At 36.9% G+C, this 7,980-nt stretch overlaps 1 protein-coding gene across 2 annotated transcripts in view; it reads right to left on the bottom strand.

Annotated features, from left to right (window-relative positions):
- Positions 1 to 6,224, bottom strand: part of LOC126278083 (tubulin-specific chaperone C) — an 18,964-nt gene extending 12,740 nt beyond the window's left edge. Inside the window, exons 1-3 of one of the 2 annotated variants that reach the window (XM_049977923.1) lie at positions 6,081 to 6,224; positions 5,939 to 5,983; positions 5,612 to 5,839 (exon numbers count right to left, since the gene is read on the bottom strand). The gene's annotated coding sequence lies outside the window, so the exon portion shown is untranslated. Of the gene's footprint in view, positions 1 to 5,611; positions 5,840 to 5,938; positions 5,984 to 6,080 lie in introns of those variants that run through there. The other variant, XM_049977924.1, reaches the window with a different exon arrangement.
- Positions 6,225 to 7,980: the final 1,756 nt, after the last annotated feature.

The following is a 7,980-nucleotide window of genomic DNA, read 5'->3' as shown; positions in this document are numbered from 1 at the left end:
TCCTGGAATGGAGTATGTTTACTGTTTCCAGTCACTGTTTATTCCATGAAATATTGTTTTGTTTTTCTCTGCTAGAAGCACCAAAGCTTACTCCAAAGTCACAACACAAACATGCCATATTAGCCCATTTCAGTCTACCCAATACAGCTTTAAACTTTTGAAACACATTATGGTAGACAGTGACTGGTAACAGTAAACTTTTTCTTTCATTCGAGAATGCACATATTTTAATTTGTCCAGTGTTATTGATGTTCAGCATTCTGGCCATGTGATACAGAAAATGTTGGTTACCTATAGCCCGCAAACATTTACGAAGACAATACACTATTCTTATATGAATTTAGCAGTTGTTACTACCTTTGTTATTTTCTCAAATAGGAAAACAAATACTCAAGTTGTTATACACTACAAGAACTCACAGGAATGAGCAATGGTATTAAAAGCAAACATAATTCGAACACTGCTATTTATAAATCACATACCATTGACAAAAATTAAGACTTCTTTCTGCACACCAAACATCAAACTTATCAGGCCTAATAAAATTGCCAAACACATAAACTAAAAAGAACAATCACTCACTGAAAACACTTTCACAACCCCCATTACTGCACCAACTACCTAAACTCAAAACAATGTTAGCACGATGACAACCAAAACTCAAATGAACCTAACGTCACAAGCAAAACTCAGCACATCCACATCCACCACCAAAGGGCACTATCAAACAACAACACGACATCTACAAACACAACCAACTCAAAAACTCCGTGTGGTATGATGGCAACACCGCACCATTATGTCATGGGTCAAAGTAGGTGAGTGGAATCTGGCACTTCCATTGACCCAAATTACTTACACTGGTGTTTCATGTGATATCACATAAAATATGGACTACACATGTAAAAAGTTGCACTTCATAACAAGAATAAATTTACGAAATGGCCTGCACCTAAACAGGAAGGGGAAAGATAAGTTAGCTTCTCTATTAGCAGATTCTGTAAAGGGGGGCACAGTCACACAAGGGATGATCCCTGTGGTTAATGGGAACAGGCAGACAGGTTTTTACATTAAAGCTGAAGTCCAGACAGGCAACAATCAAGAAAAATAGAATAGAAGTAGCTTCATGTATAGTAAATAGGGATAGAGCTAAGTGTAGTATCTGTTTACGTCTTCAAAATACCAGGGGAATAAAAATAAAGCAGATGAGCTGTTAGTGTGTTTAGATCTCAAAAATTAGAATGAGATTGATATACTTTGTCTGTCTGAATACCATGTAACTGTGGTGATGGAAAGTGTTAGTATAAATGGGTATAATTTAGCATCTTACACTTGCAGATGTAGCACGGGTAAAGGAGGAGTTGCTATTTACACAAAATAATGGAAAGAAGTTATTAATGTGTGGTGATTTCAATGTAAACTTTCTAAGCAATTCTGATTTTTTAAAAAACCCGCCACTAAACTACCCCTGAAGAGGCCATGAAGGCCCAAGGATATCGACCGGCCGAAGTGTCATCCTCAGCCCATAGGCGTCACTGGATGCGGACATGGAGGGGCATGTGGTCAGCACACTGCTCTCCTCGCCGTCTGTCAGTTTCCGAGACCAGAGCAGCTACTTCTCAATCAAGTAGATCCTCAGCTTGCTTCACAATGGTCGAGTGCACCCCACTTGCCAACATCGCTCCGCAGACCGGATGGTCACCAATCCGAGTGCTAGGCCAGCCCGACAGCACTTAACTTCGGTGATCTGATGGGAACCAGTGTTACCAATGCAGGAAAAGTGAACTAGAAGTGTTGTTAATGACATATGACTTAGATTCAGTTATCAATTTCCCTACACATATAGCTCACAACAGTAGCACTCTAATAGATAATGCAAGAGGATTTAAAGCTGACACATACTTTCCCTGTGATAAATGGATTATCAGACCATGTTCCACAACTGATCAACTTTAAAAAACTTAGCAGGATGTGGATTTCAGAAACCATTAAGTAAAAGTGTAAGGCTGTTCAACCCAGTATCCATAGAGTACTTCAGAGAGAGTTTAAAACTGTTAATTGGGGAGATGTAAATAAGGAGCCAAATGCCAATGATAAATGCAACATATTTCTTGATAAATTTACATCCCTTTTTTGAACACAGTTGCCCCCAAAAAATTACTAAATGTAACAACAAACACTTTCAAAGAAATCTTGGATTACTACTGGTATTAAAGTGTCTTCAGAAAATGAAAGAAAATTGTATGAGGCAGCAAGAATTAGTAAAGACCCAGAAATAATTTTACACTATAAAACTTATTGTAACATATTGAGAAAAGTTTTCACAAAAAAATGTATATTAGAGATGAAATTATTAACTTGGGCAATAAAATCAGTATGGAATGTTGTTGGAAGGGAGACAGGAAATAGAACCACTGGGGTAGGTAGTATTACTATTAAAGAGAACGAGATGTTCTTAACCAACAGTACAAAAGTAGGCAATGTATTTACAACCATTTCTTAAGTGTAGGTGAAAAAATTTGCAAGAATGGTTCAAAAGAAAAAGTCAAGCAGTACATGGAAGAGTAAGTTTTCAGAAATCCTAGTCAGATTAATTTTCATCTAACAACCTCTTGTGAAATAAGCTAAATCACGAAATCTTTGAAAAATAAATGTTCTGTTGGAGTAAATGACATCTCTAATAAGATATTAAAACAATGTGGAGCAGTTACGACTATGTTATGAGTCACATATGTAATGCATCACTAACTCAAGGTATTTTCCCAAACAGGTTAAAATATGTCATTGCCAAGCCTATCTATAAAAAAGGAGACACCAGATGTCAATAATTACTGGCGAGTATCCTTGCTTACAGGATTTTCAAAAATAGTCAAGAAAGTAATGTACTCATGAGTGGTTAGCCAATTCGACAGTAATGGGATACTTAGTAAATCACAGTTAAGATTTCAAAAATGCTGTTCCACTGAGACATGAATATACAATTTCACTGCCAACATAATAGAGTATTTAAATAGTAAAATGTCATCAATAGGAATTTTTTTGTGACTTATCGAAAGCATTTGATGGTGTCATCCATGACATTATGTTACAGAAATTACAATTCTACGGTATAAATGGAACAGCACATGAGTAGCTCAAGTCATATCTAAAGAGCAGGAAGCAAAAACTTACTTTATATGGTTTATGTGATTTAAGAAAGTCTTCCACTTCATCTAACTGGGGTGCAATTACATTAGGTGTTTCACAGGGTTCGATCATGGGTCCCCATCTATTTTTGATATATGTGAATGACCTACCTTCTTGTCTGAAACAAGAAGCTGAACTGACAATGTTTGCTGCTGATACAAGCATCATTATTAATCCAGTAAAAGGAACTCCAATAGAAAATTACACAAATAAAGTCTTTGGAAAAGTTATTGACTGGGTTTCTGTGAATGGGCTTACTCTGAACTTTGAAAAAACACAGCAGATCCAATTTTCTATTGCAAGGAGTACAGTTCTTTCAATAAACGGAACACATCAACAGAAGTCAGTAGCCAGGATAGAGCATACTAAGTTTTTGGGTGTACATATAGATGAGAATCTTAATTGGAAAATTCATACTTTGAATCTCCTAAAGTGACTAGGTCAGCAATTTTTGCAATCTGGATAACGCTAATTTTGAGAACACAGAAATTAGCAAGCTAACGTACTTTGCACACTTTCACTCTCCGATGTTGTACAGAATAATATTTTGGGCAAAAAGTAGTCTCTGCTCAAAAGGAAGTGGTTAGAATAATGTTTGGGGCTCATAGGTGGACATCTTGTAGGCACCTGTTTAAAAGGTTAGGAATTCTTACAACAGCCCCACAGTACATTTACTCGGGGGGGGGGGGGGGGGGGGGGAAGAAAATTGTTCTCAACGATATAGACCAAGATTATAATACCAGAAGAAAGGACGACTTACATTAACCTCTACTTAACACACCTTTGGCACAGAAAGACGTGAAATATGCTGTTGTAAAACTTTTTGATAAATTACCAAATGAAATAAAATGTTTGACAGACAGCAGGAACAGTTTTAAAAACAAACTGAAACCATATTGCCTTGACTACTCATCCTACACCATTGATGAACTCTTGAATGGAAATAAATGAATTTATAGGTATAATATTTGCATTTGGTGCCATTTAACAGAATTGGGTAAGTAATAAAAATTTAAAGTGGGGGAAAAAAAGGAGAGGGAGAAAGAGAGAAAGACAGAACCTTGTTCATGTGTGCATTTCTTATGCACTTGACATGTTCCACAACATAATGTTTGGTTACTGTGACATTGATCAATGAAACACTTAACTAACTCACTAACTGCAACATACTCAAGGGAAAAAGTAGAGGGCAAAAACACAGTCACTGACAATGGAGGGATTAAACAGTGGACAATCATACTAAAGACAAATGAGGCATTGCACAACTTGCAAACTCTCATTAATACAATTATTTCATTAGTACGTACAATGAAAGAAAGACAGTACACCACATTCTTCACACACAGATATGTCAACTTACGTTAGAAAGCATCTTTCACTTCAAAGTTGAATGACACCTTACTATCTGGTCTTTTCAATAATTGTACCTATTCCTACAAAAATCCCCATCAGTCTGATCACTGACATCAAGTCTAACAATTTCCTCTATTCACTCTGACCCCTAAAAAGCCTTGAAGAAGCTGTTGTCAGTTTTGATGACGAGCCTGAACTTAGCTTTTCACATTTTGAAAAAGGGGGAAAAATACTATGAGGAGCTCACTGAACAAGAAAATTATGTAAGTGGCTAAACACCCTATTAGTTTTGTTAAGAGCAATATCCTTTTTCCAAATTTCAATTAATGTGTTGAGTCATTTGCCGCAACTAGTTTAGGGCAAATGAGCACTCAACCCATACTGATTTATTATGATGATTTAATATCAATGTACAGTTACTTTGTTTCACCTCAAATTTCTCTCTGTGTTCCTTTTTTAGTAGCCATACCATCCTAATCTCTTACAAATCATTGCTAACCTAATAAAAAGTATATAAAAAACTAAATGAACTTGCTTCTATACATGACCAAGGCAGAGGTTTATTAGTGGTTTTCTGGGTACATAGGAAACAGAATTTTGTCCCAAACAAAAGCTATTGAAGTATACAGATAAGTAAAAATACAGTGAAACAGAGCTAATGTTAAATGGTAACTAAAAGATGGAAATGGTATGGAGCATAGTCACTGTATCAAAAATGTGATGCTACTAATGATGGAAATGCAGTTGACAGCTGGCTGATGATAAAGTCTGACATATAAAAAAAAAAGTATCACAGTGCTGCAGGTTAACAGCAAACACTGAAATAAATGTAGTTCTCACTTACATAAAAAACAGAAAAGCATTTAGATGTATGCAAATTTCATGCATAGGATCAAACGTAAAAGATTTACCCATTGCTTACATATGCTGTAAGCATTGCCAGGAATTCATTTTTTAGGATTGACACATGTAAACACACAACTGAACCACTATGTCATTACTGCAACTTCTAACGATTTATGAAAAATATCAAAAAACCCAGCACACATGCATGGGCATGCTCAAAACTCACCTCTCACCTTTTCAAGTTCTGTATTATTTGACGATGTCACCTTCATTAAAGTATAACCTAACGCTCCGAAGCTCAGCATATAAATAACTGATTTTACAAGAGCCATAACACACTGATTTCACTGACACTATTTTTCGACCTTCCGCACTTTGCCTTCCTGAATCCACACGGACATATCAATATCCCGTATGTTACTGGATCCCAGGTATTCACCAGTTCTATAGAAACCTGAAATTACAATGAATTAAATGATGTTAGTGTTATCATGTCGAATCACTACTGCGTTACGATCTACGCCTAAGAGGTCGTTTAAGATTTACACGTTACCTTCCAATGCCCAGTTAAAATTGTGGTACATGTAAAGCCGAAAGTCTGAAAAACAACAGCACAAGGCTATTAGTTTACATCGCAGTCAACACACATGACGCACTACTGTCAATACAATGCTCCATATCAATGGAATCCTTACCATATATGGCTTAGCATTTAGTCCATTTAAATCACTGCAAAGAACTCAAGTGCTAATCAACACTTGGAGGAAATGACGACGTAGCACGCACGTATTTCGAAAATGTTATTTCCGAGATACCCCCACTTAAATGAATATGCACTCTTTAATTACTTAACATTTTATATTAATCTTCTTTTCCACATACCTCGAGATGTATTCATTCGATACCATGCAGCATACGTTCCTGCAAATGCAATAGCCTCGGCCACTAATAAAATTTTTGTAGCACTACGAATGTATTTTCTTCCTGCTGGCTTAGGATGCTTCACAATCATTATTTTGTTAACATTTTGTCACATATTACCACAACATACAACGGGCCAAAGATATTATTTACACCTACGCACTACGTTGTTGTGAAAGAGACAGAGTCATTCAGTCATAGACCAATGAAGCAGATCTCGGTATCACTACTGCTTGTAGTGCAAAAATCTCCTTATTAACCAATGGTTGGAGGGCAGATAAGAGAACATGATATAAAGGCTTTTGTTTGTGGTATGGAATATTTTTTTGTGATTACAAGAGGGCTATATACTGAACAGTTTCAGTTCCACCTCTGTAAAGTTAACATGCATTTTAAATAATCTGCAATTCAGGATATCTACGTTATCATTTTTACGAGTAATATAGTTGTGAATCTCACTTATCCCACTAGAGGTTTCCTGCCTTTTCTTTACATTAGTTGCTAGAAGAATAAATCAACCTTTGGAAGTGTGCAAAGACAATGCAGTGTACCTGCATACTGGCTGCTGATTACAGAAGACCTCGAGTGCTATAAATGAAATCACTGTCACAACGTGTTGACTTTCCACTAAGACCTCAGCTGACAACATAGCCTGAAGCCGTGTACCTGCTGATGGCCTTGAGCTCCACTCTGTGAAGTACAGTGTAACTCTCAGAAATAGGAAAACTAGTTTTTTCTGAAGAAATAAAAAATCTGTCTTCGAAAGATTTTGTTGTCCGCTTTGGTGGATCTAATGACATTTATCAAAATGATACATCTAAAGCCTGCTGCGAATTAAACAAGTGTTTATCTGAACTAAGTCATACAAACGTTATCCTCGTAAATATACCACAAAGGTACGACTTGATACCCTGGTCGTGTGTAAACAAGGAAATTAGTGCCGCCAATGAACTTTTTTCCAGTATATGCAAACAATATAGAAATGTTTCTGTTGTTAATGTTAATACCATTGGACGCAGATTCCACACTACTCACGGGCTGCACTTAAATGGCCCTGGAAAGCAACTTGTTACATTAAAGCTAATGGAAATTATTCAGAGACTGCAATACTTACCAACAACATAATCAGTGGTACCTGTGTCATCATCACAGAAAGTATATCTAGGAATGACTAATGCAGAATCAGATACAGTAACAGAAAATGCAGCAGAAGTACCTAAAGAAGCAATACTAACAGAAGTAGAATCAACAGCAGCGTCAGAAGAACCACGTTCAGTAACAGCAGAAGTAATTCCTCCAGCATTAGAACCAGCTCCTATAGCAGTAACACCATCTCCCTCAACAGCAGTAGCAGCACAAACTTCTCCACCAGCAATAGCAGAAGAAACACCATCAGCAACAACAGAAGCAACTCCTCCAGCAGTAGAACCAGTTCCTATGGCAGCAGCACCATCTCCCACACTAGCAGTAGCAGAACCAACTCCTTTACCAGAAATAGCAGAAACAATTCCTCCACCAGCAGCAACTAAACCAACTTCACCAACAGCAGAAACAGTATCACCTCCTCCTCCATCACCTTCAAGAGTAGCAGAAAAGAATAGACCAGTCGCAGTAAGTAAAATATCATCTTTGTCTCATGATGAAGTGATACCAAATGATTTGGGAAAACATGTT

The sequence above is a fragment of the Schistocerca gregaria genome, chromosome 6, assembly GCF_023897955.1.
Source record: "Schistocerca gregaria isolate iqSchGreg1 chromosome 6, iqSchGreg1.2, whole genome shotgun sequence".
NCBI classification, from domain to species: Eukaryota; Metazoa; Arthropoda; class Insecta; order Orthoptera; family Acrididae; genus Schistocerca; species Schistocerca gregaria.
Note: the sequence above shows the minus strand (reverse complement) of the source record. Positions and strands in the feature narration are given on the sequence as shown.